Genomic DNA, 11,074 nt, shown 5'->3' with positions numbered 1-11,074 from the left:
CAGCCTGGAGGTCCTGTAATAGTCTCCATTTTCCAGATTTCTTTTTTAAATGGGTGTATTCCAAGAATAAGTGGAGGGGACAATGTGCCCATCCTGTAGCTGATCTTGGACCAAGGCATGAGCAGCCTGAAATTTCTCTTGAGTCAATGGCCACTGCTCCACCCAAACTGGATTTTCAGAATTCCAAGTTATAGGAGTTGGGGAAGGCTTGGGAACAGTGACCCTAACTACAAATGGCCTAGACTGCTTCGGTCTCCCAGCAATCTGGTAATTTGTTTATCTGGTGTCATTGGCTGCAACCAGCCCTGCAGATTTTTTCCCCAGTCCCTGGCCTGGTCTTCATCCCAGCTGCTGCATAATTTGGGCCTCTGGTGATGGTGGTGTGGGCTGAGTGGTCAAGACAGGTACCATCTCACTTAGAACATCTCTTCCCCAGAGATTAACAGGGAGACCTGGGAGGACACATGGCTAAAAGTAACCCTCATGGCTTTCATTATCCTACCATTTTAATATTTTTGCACTCTTCTTGTGACTTGCCTGACCTATTTCTTGTAGGGTGGCAGTACTACTTTCTAATGGCCACTTCTAAGGCTAGGATTGTAAGGACAGGACAGAGACATCAGCTGCAGGGTCTAAAATCCCATTAAATGACTTTTCATCAATAATCAATTCTAATTGTGGTCTTTCTTTCATATGAGCTACCCAAAAGGCTACAGGGCCTGATGAACCAAAACCCTTAGCATCCTGACTGGACTGGACCTGGCCATGGGGTTGGAGGTGTTAAGTAGGGGTACCAAGACCAATTGGGAAATGTGATCCCCCTGAGGAATTACTGTCTTTGATAATCTGCATCAACAACCCCAGGATGAATTTGAATTTCCCTCAAGATGGTACTGCTTCTTCCTAAGATAAGCCCTAAGGTCCCTCTACAGAGTGGCCCAAAAACATTAGTGGGTAAAGCTTGAACCCCCATTTGGGCTGTTAAGACTCCACAGGTGGAGGTACTGAGGTTCAGTCCTGTACTTCCTGGGGTGGCACAGGCAAGGTTTGCAACTCAAAAGGATTGCCCTGTCTAACAAACTGGTTACAGCCACTGCCAGGGTGAGACCCCCTGATTCCTTACACTGAGGTTCATTGTTCTACACACTGAGGTTCTGGGGCCCTGGAAATAGGTCCTCTGCCAGGTTCCCTGATGTTGGCCTTGGACAGGCAGAGGCCTTCCATCTATATCTGTCTTAGATTTGCAATCATTTGCCCAATGTGCCCCCTTTTACATCATGGGCACTTTCCTAGTTTGGCAGTAGTTCCCCAAGTGAGCTGTGGACATTCCTTTTTAAAATGTCCATGGGCACCACAGGTAAAGCAGGTTTTATCTCCAGTTGTCTGGGGTCCTCACCTAGGCCTGATGGCAGTGGCAATTACCTGGCCCTGAATGAAGTACCCATCAATATCCTGGCAGATCAGGATGTATTCATTTAAGCTTTTTGCCTTATGTGGCCTCAAGGCTTCCTTACAGTATTATTTGCATTCTCAAATGTAAGCTGCTTAAAGATGGGCATAGCTGTGTTCATATCACCAAACAATTTTCCTGCCAACTGCAACAGCCTATCCACAATAGTCCTGAAATGGTTCTGAAGGCCCTTGTAAAATTTTTTGACAGCTGATCCCCTTCAGCCTTGTTTGGCAGGGCTTTCCAAGCTTTAGTAGCTGCAGTCACCATCTGGAGATATACGGCAGGATCGAGCACAATTTGATTGGCCAAGTCAGCATAAGCTCCTGCTCCAGTTAGCATGTCTAGATTGTTCTGTGCCTGTCCTGCTTGCGCATTTAACCTAGCCGTCTGTAAGCAATTTTCTTGGTATTCTCCCCTCCACAATAAGTAATCTCCTCCTGGTAATACTGCACGGCATAGCTGCTGCCAGTTGCTAGGTGTAAGATTCAATACCGCAAAAGACTGTACCATGGCAAGAGTAAAAGGGGCCTGAGAGCTGTATACTGCCACAGCCTCTTTCAATTGCTTCATCTCCTTAAAGCTCAAGGCCACATGTTGTCTCAGCACCTGTCCTGGATTATTAGGATCAGATACCTCTATAACCAGAGCAACTGTGTGCTGGAGCTGAAAACAGACACCTCCTCTTCTTCCTGAGCCCTCTTCAATCTCCCACTCATCTCTCAGTCCACAACAGGCTTCCCTCCTTCCCCAATCCTTATTATAAGCAGGTGGGGCTGACGGCACATATAAGAAATACTTCACCTTACAGCACTTCAGCTTTTTCTGAAGTACCTTAATTTCCTGTGTTAGCTGTTCTTCCTTATTAGATGAATTATTCTCTGCACTAGAGCTGAAACTGCCTTCCCTATTTTCTGACTCAGAGGTTATTGCTATCTGGTTTAACACCTGAGAGCACGCAGACTTTGGTGTTAGCCTTGGTCCTGCACCACATTCCAAAGTTCCCCCTTGCACCCATGATACTTTCTTTTGGTCCCTATGCAACTCCTTTGCCTATCCTATGGACAGGCAAGTCTCCTCCTCCTGTATTTCTTTAAGTATTTCCTTAGCTGCAGCAACCTCCTGTCTCACTTTCACTTTATCAGTAAGTAGGGTGTCATGGACCAGGCACCATAGCAAAAGGGCAGATATAGGGAAGCTATCAGCACCATCCTTTTGCAGTCGTTTCTGCAAATCTCTTTTTACCTATTTCCAGTCTAAGATGTTCAAACTTCAACCTGTCAAAAACCATGAGCTTTCTGTGGCTATAATCTTTTAAAAAATCCTCTATAGTACTCTTCGACCATGGTTTCTTGTTGCTCTAACAATTTATATATCTGATATATCAGGTTTCTCTTACTGCTTGTGGATTCGATTTTTTAACCTCAATCCATCCTTACTGGCCTAGCATGACCCCAACTGCTACTCCTTCTTTCTCAGATCTCAGTGGGACCTCCACTTTGCCACAGAAGGACCGCAACTGTAGTTCTTCTGAGCAGAGATGTGAGGATTAACACACAGCACAACTTCAGGCTCTGCAGACAAGCCTTTATTCCACTTTCTCACACAGTATACATAGCCCTCAGCAGGGGAGGCTGAGTCAGCGAAAGCAGGAAGCTCATCATGGTAACTCACATGGCTTAGGGATAAACATCCTTAAAAACAGTGCTGAAAACAGACTATTCCTGTTTTTGTTTCTGTTTTTGGAACAACCAAACACAAAAGTATAAAACAGATAATATGGGGGTGCAAAGGCCTGTCCTCTAGGGAACAAACAAGAAACAGGAACTCCCCCTACTGTGCTACGTCCTAGTAGACAGCTCCCCGCTAGCTGGACTATGTGTATGTGCACTGAATAAACCTTTCTTTTGCATTCTGGACTGGACTGGATTCTGCTGGTGGTCTCTCTGGGGGTCTCAACTTGGGCACAACAGTCTATTAGTGTTTTTATATAGTTGTATATAACATAATATTTTTAACTTAATTAAAAGAAGGAATACTTTCTTGAGACGAACTGAAATATTGTCAGTTGGAGAGCATTTGAATGCATGATGGTACAAAGAGGACTCAAACACTAGAAAGTGACATTTTAAGTCTTAGCTACCAGACTTACCACCCGAACAAGCCTAATTTTGATAGAAACTGAAGTTATTAATTTCACTTATTAGCTTCACAAATTTCATCTGTTAGATTGGAGTAATTTCAATTAGTTGGCTATTTCTTTGTCCTTTCAAAGTGGGAGGAGTTGTTAGACACTGACCTAGGTTTCTTTGATCTGAGCACTGATATTGGATGTCCTTCATATGTGTTGCTTTGATTGAATGATGAATAAAGCTGTGTGGGCCAATGGCTTATCAGAGTAAAGCCAGGTGGGAAATCCAAGCAAAGATAGAGAGAGAGTAGACAGAGTCAAGCAGACACCAACCAGCTGCCAAGGAAACAAGACATATAGAAAATGAGGTAATGCCACAGCCACATGACAATGGATAGACTAATAGAAATGGGTTAATTTAAGATGTAAGAGCTACCTAGGATATGCCTCAGCTACTGGCCAAACGGTATTGTAAATAATACTGTCCCTGTGTGATTATTCATGTCTAGGTGACTGGAAAATGAAAGTGCAGAGTGTTTACAGCTCATAACAAATAATGTCAACAATAATATCGTCAATTAATTTAAATATTGGTCATGTATTTGAAGGAGATTATGTTTTACTATAAACCTGATGCTAGATTTGAACTTACTATGTAGTCTAGGTTAGCCTCAAACTCATGGTATTACTCCTGCCTCAGCTTCCTGAATGCTCAGATAACAGGACTGACTCAGAAACCCAGCATGGTATAATAAATTTATATTAGTTAAAATAGAATTAATAACAATGCTATTTTCAATATTCAGTAGGAAGAAATATGGCAGCCTGTCTTAATATTGTGATTTTCAACAAAATCAAGTTTGGGGGGGTGCTAAACCCATTTAGAAAATACAGGAGAAGTTCTAAGACAGCAATTCTTTCCTTAGTGATGTTAGGAAGTCACTTCCTTGGAACCTGCCATGCAGTTGGTATACTTGTTATTTTAAAACACAGGTTCACCTCATTTCATACTCTCTCATAGATAAGTTCAATGTAATGAGGCATTAAAAAAACAAGTTAAATTTCCCTCACCACCAGACTTTAAATTCAGAAATGCTAGGTCTTTTACAAGTGTTTCATAATATGCTTTGCAAATAATATCATTATGTATTTTGAGTTTAATAACAATAATTAAACTTGCTGTATTGCTATATTTGTAGTTGCAAATGGTCAATATTTGTCTATGAATCTTCCAAAGGTTCTTGGAAAGTAAAATTTTTGTACAGAGAAAATGTGAATAAACTAAGCATTTTCTTTATATAAAACATATTTTGACAGCATAATTTCTGGCGTCTTCATACATCAAGTTTTATTAGCACACAATCCAAGTCAGTGACTGTTGGTACCATGAACTTCATATTTCTAAAGAATCCCTGCTCTCTTCATTTTCTATTCACATAACAAAACCTTCTAGTTTCTATACTATCATCAGCTGTTAAGAGCATATACCTACAATTCTATAATGACATTGAAACATGAGAGATACTCATGATTACAGTTACTAGCACAAGAAAATGCTTAGTGACTCACCTTTCCTGATTATTTTGGTTTTTCTGAATTTGCTTTGTTTCTGTAAATACCTATAGCTTTCCCTCTCTCACCTCTGACAGTCTGGGAAAACCACCGCTCCTTGTTTGCTGCCATGGCACTGCAAGCTCTCTGTTGACTTTTTTACTATCTGAAATGTGGCATATGTGTTCAACAAATTTCACTCCTCTCTTTATAACTTCTAGGGCACAAAGTTGGCAGAGCTGAACAGAGTAAATGTGTCTTGCCATTTTTGCTTTATATATAGTCATCAGGGATCCTGATGAGTCAAGAGTCTTGTTCCAAATCATGTGTTGATTTCTGCTTTCCTGAGTGGAAGGGATCAGGTTCAGCCAGGTACATGTTCTTTGCTTGGTTGTTAAGAGCCTGGGTGCAAAAGCTCACCAGTGGCGTGTGTTCTCTGATCTTAGCAGAATAGCTGGTCATGGGGGATAGTTTTGAGGGTAAACATGTTTAGAGGAAGAATTTACAGTGATAGGCTTGTAGAACCAAAATTGTTTTGAGCTTGTATAAGCCATGAGGAAGTTGGTCCTACCTTTAATGTACCCTGTCATCAGGCTCCACATGGATCATTTCCTAGTGAAGTTGTGTTATTCTTTAAAAAATACTGATTGTTAAAAAATAGTTCACTGCCTCTGCTATTCCTACAAGAGAAAGGGCCACAAGATAATGCAGGCTAACTGATAATTGCTGCCTTTATGCTGTCTTGGATAGCTGAGACATCTGTTAAATAACCAAGCCTTCCCCACACCCAGACTTAAAATGAATTAATTTGGCTCCCCTAAATTATAGCTTTGTGTTTTTTTGCCTTTGCAATCCTCTGGTTAAAAGTAGCTAAACCTTACATAGAGAATTCTCTCTGGTTGGGTCCTTGCCACTCTATTTTTAATAAACAGCTTCTAATTTACTAAAACCAAACTTGAATCATACCGGTAAATCTTTGAACATGCTGATGAGCCACTGTGCTCTGTGGTCATCTCAGCTTCTCTGGTACAAGGGAACAGCGTGAGAGTCAGACATGTGCCTTGTGCTCAGTTATAACCATCCTGGTCCACTTTTCCCTTTCAGCACAAATGTCAGTTTATACAGGGTTGCCATTTAGAGAGTGTGCTATTTCCTAGGAGGTCTGGGAGACTCAGAATTTATACCTATCTGTTGTGAAAGGCTGCTTGTTGGTTCCTGGCTTCTCAGCCCCCAAATAATCACACAGAAACTGTATTAATTAAATCACTGTTTGGCCCATTAACTCTAGCTTCTTAATAGCTAACTCTTACATCTTTATTTAACCCATCTCCATTAATCTGTGTATCACCATGTGGCCATGGGATACCAGTTAAAGTTCTAGCATCTGTCTCTGGCAGGGCTACATGGCTTCTCTCTGACTCTGTCTTCTTTCTCACGGCATTCAGTTTAGTTTTCCCCACCTAGCTCTGTTATACCCTATCAGGTCATGTCACTTTTTTATTAACCAATGGTATTCTCAGCATACAGAGGGGAATCTCACATCACCCATCTTAGGCAAACAGATTCTCACCTTACAGGGAGCCTCCCCAAAGCCAAGGCACAGAATACGCCAACTTCCAACACCTCAGCAGGCACACCTCTAAGAGGGGATGGTGGGAAATGCTGTTTTGCTGAAATGTAAAGTTCACAAGGGGGCCTCTGCCCAGAGCATCCTTCCTGCTGAGGCTTGATGCACAGCTGTCACCAGTGATGCTGCTTCCTCAGGCTACAGAGTCAAATGCACATCCTAGTTTTCCCAAAGTGGGCCCTGCTGACTCCATTTATTTTGGGCACAGATTTTATATTTCAAAGAGTAAATTAATCCAGAGCAGCAAAGTCATCAGCTGTCTGTTTTAATGATGGGAAATGACAAACAAATGAACGGTGATATCCGTGCTGCCTCCTAGGCTGTTAGGAGGAGGGGTTTCAACTTTTCTACTTATTGGAACTTTATGGATGCATTTGTTAGGACCTGCTTCTGATCACCAAGTGAATGTTGTGACCTCTTTCTTACTAATTTCTGACAGTAACTCACATGTTACCCCACTCTCCATTACCATCAACAACGTTTTTATACTAGTGTGAAGCATGTCGACACACGTAAGTCTCTTTCTTGTTCCTCAAGGGTATTTTTACAACAAGTAAATCTCTGCTTTCCGTTGCTTCATTCCAGTCACTTTGTGTGTGTTGCCTGAGGATAGTAAAACAAGGTATGAACAGTTTTCTGACTTGGAAGGAAAGTTCATCACCTTATCCACAATTCTGGGGCTAAAAGCTCAAAATCAAGATGGTTCCAGTGAAGGTTCATCCTGAGATGTCTTAGGGAGACTGAGTGTGTGTTTGGGGAAGAACATATTTCAAATCACAGCAACATGCAAACTTGTTACTTTTCCTCATTAGAAAGCCCCCTTTGCCATATTTCCTCCCCCTAGTAAGTTTTTTTTTTAAAGACTTTAACCCACAGAAGACATTTCTAGTAAAATATCTCACAGGTACCTAACAAATGGCTCCTTGGAGTGAAGTATTTACAAGATAAAAAACCAAAATGATTACAAAGAAGCACCAGAAGTGAGCAGAGCAATATACATTCAGTCTCCCTTCCAAGTACAAGGTGATTGAGACAGTGACTTATGACCTTTCTTTGTCAATTTACCTGGAAAATGTTTTCAATACATAGATGGGCTATGCTGACATTTGAGATGTTTTAAGTATATTTAAAAACCATCTAAGAGGCATACCTTTGCATCTAGAAGTACAAGCATGGAAGATCAATCAACATAAGGTACAAGGACAAGTCACAGCCCAAATATTCTTGGGCAGTTTATACTTTAGTTATGCATGATAACCTAAGTTACTGAAAAGGATCCACAAAACCTTTTACCTAAAATTGGAAAAAAAAAAAAAGCTTCAGGTATTCCCATGGCTATTCTAAAATTGTCACATTCTAGTTTGTTCAAATTGTCTGTCCTCTGTAGAACTTGATAAGGAGGGGACATGTAGGATTAGGACAAAAAGCCTCATGAGGATTTGCACGACTGAAATCCTGTATGGATGTGCTAAACATCTGTGTGCCCCATTGTCTCAGTGTTCCTTCCTCTTAGACGTCACCAGAGCTCAGAAGTGGATAGCTGGAGGCTATAGCAAAACACACCAGTGCACAGTTCCACTGAGACTGTGGTCAGTTATGGACTCACTGCTAGCACATAAGTTGCCATCAATAGCACCCACCCCAACTGTGAGATTCAGGCACTGTCCTGGGGTTTCTATTGCTGTGATAAAATTCGATGAAACCAAGAGACACGGGTGAAAGGTTTTATTTGGAGGAATGCTTCTTACTAGCGTCCTCCCCATGGCTTGTTTCTTATGACATCTATAATCACCAGCCAAGGATTGGCGTTGCCCACCATCAGATGGGACCTTCAACACCAATCATCAATCAAAGACATCTTCTCAGACTTTCCCTCAGGCCAAACTGTGCAGGTCTTCCCAAATGACTTCAGTTTGTGTCAAGTTAACATAAAATAGCCATTCTGGGTGTGTTGGGTCCCTAGAGGACAGGCCTTCTCACCCTCACTTGATCTGTTTTATACTCTTGAGGTTGGTTGAAAACAGGAACAAAAACAGGAACAATCTGTTGTTTTCAGCAATGTTTCTAAGGATGTTTACCCCTAAGCCATTGGGTTACAGTGATGAACTTCCTGCTTTTGCTGGTTTGACCTCCCCTGCTGAGGGCTATATACATTTGTGAGAAAGTGGAATAAAGGGTTTGTCTGCAGAACCCGAAGTTGTGTTGTGTGTTAATCCCGACATCCCTTGCTCGGAAGAGCGACAGTTGCCGTGCTGGTGCAGCACAGGTATCCACAAATTTTGGTAGGGTTGTCAGATCACAGACTCAGATGTGCAGAACAGGGCTGATGATAACCAAGATCAATGATAATTTGGCCTATGTAACAGCCCTAAGTTTGACCAGGAAGAATGCATTGTTAAAGCAGTAGCTGAACAGGCTAAAGAAATTCAGACTAGAAGTACTCATTGCTTTTGGTTCCCAGCACTCATGTCAGGAGTCTTATAACTGCCTGTAACTCCTGTAACTCTATTGCCACATAATCAGAAGCCCCAGTGTCCTCCATAAGCCACCACTCAAGTGTACAAACACACAAAAAACACATACATATAATCAAAAAGTAAAAACTAAACAATGCAAAAGAAAAAATAAAAAAGCAGCCAAATACTTAAAGTCAGAGGAAACCCTGCATATGTGAAAAGGGAACTCATTGAGGCCATCAGATAGTCAATTGAAAATCCCAGTGGTAGATGTAGGGTCCAAGAATAAGAATATAAAAATGTAGATTCCAAAAATAAGAATGTAGAAATAAAGAAATAAAAAGTTATAAGTCTAGGAAAATGAGAACAGACTGTCAGCAGTTTTCTCAGCAACTTAAGGATTAACTATCAACAGATGGTTACTCTGCTTTACAACCATACAATGCTTTACAACCTTTTACAAGGCCAAAGCATCTGTCTGCAAACTGAGAGCCTAACACCCCCAGCAAGCCTTGATTAATACAAATATAAGTTTTGGAGATTGAAGGGGAAGCCCCAGCCAATCACCTTGTTTGTATGGTGGGTACCCCTTAAGCCAATATTTACCTATTAATCTGGCGTGTGTGTGTGTGTGTGTGTGTGTGTGTGTGTGTGTGTGTGTGTGCTCCCCGCCTCCTCTTGGTTTTGCTGCTCTTGGCTGAAACCCTGGCTTTGTAAGCTCCCTCCTTTATTCCCCTTATTAAAGCTGAATATATATTAAAGCTAGTCTGATTAATTCGATTTGCCGGTCGTTTATGCCCCTTCATCAGGAGATAGGTTTATGACTTGTGAGTGGAGAGCACAGGGCTTCAGTAAATACTATCTGGAAGTACCAAGGAAGACAATCAATTAAGTACAAACACTAGTTTAACTGAAAACTCTGTTAATGAAGATTGTGAAATAAGGCAATCTCTGAGTTTTACCTCGATTGTAAAAATTTCTTTATTCAGACCTAATGCCTGGTGCCCCTAATATAAAAAGGTAAGTTCAGCAACCAGTCTTTGCCACAGCCTTACAGTATCCATCTCTGGCTGTGCCCCATGGAGGTTTATTTTATTTTATTTTATCTTTCCTGGAATCTGGTTTCTGGAATAAAGTTTGGTTCTTGTTTATTAGACTTTGGTGGTCTGTCCCCATCTGTGTGCAACCCCAGTGGACACAGCATTCCACATGTTGTTAGCCAAGGAGGTCCTCAAAACCCCACATGCCATAAAGGCTACTGGCACTGCCATATGATGCAAACCAGAAGTAACAGCAGCACCGTTTGCTGAAAATACCACAAGCTTTGGTTTAATGACAGGGAGAGATGTAGTTGGAGATAGAGTGGGATTGTGCTGGACATTCCCTTTTTGCTGAGTGGCATTCACAGTGTCAGGAGGAGATTTATCATCAACCATTCTGCTTGGCTGTTGACATTGTGTGCGACAGTACCAGAATTCCAGGCAAGACATGCCTGTTGTTGCATAGAGGCTGATGAGCCCGGGACTTCGCCCCCGCAGTTCTGGAAGACGTTCCAAGGACACCAGGACCCCGGGCCCTCGGAGGTCAACCCGCAAGGGTGTCTGGAGCCTTCGGGGCTCAATCCCTAACTGGAGGACACTCCAGTATCTGTAAGGGCTAAGAGTGACCAGGTCACTCCTCTAGTTCCCAGGAGGCATGACCTCCATCTGAATCTGTAATGCTGCGCAGCTTCTGATTTTGAGTTTGGTTTTGGTATTTTTGTGTCTTTGTTTTTATGTCCTTTGTTTTGGTATATCTGTTTGTACTCGAGTCTAAATCTGGTACCGTGGGACAATCGTTAACAACCCCTTTGAGTCTCA

Source organism: Alexandromys fortis, unplaced genomic scaffold (assembly GCF_014885135.2).
Source record: "Alexandromys fortis isolate MF-2015 unplaced genomic scaffold, M_Fortis_MF-2015_v1.1 scaffold_161, whole genome shotgun sequence".
NCBI classification, from domain to species: Eukaryota; Metazoa; Chordata; class Mammalia; order Rodentia; family Cricetidae; genus Alexandromys; species Alexandromys fortis.
This window is presented reverse-complemented; position numbering follows the sequence as displayed.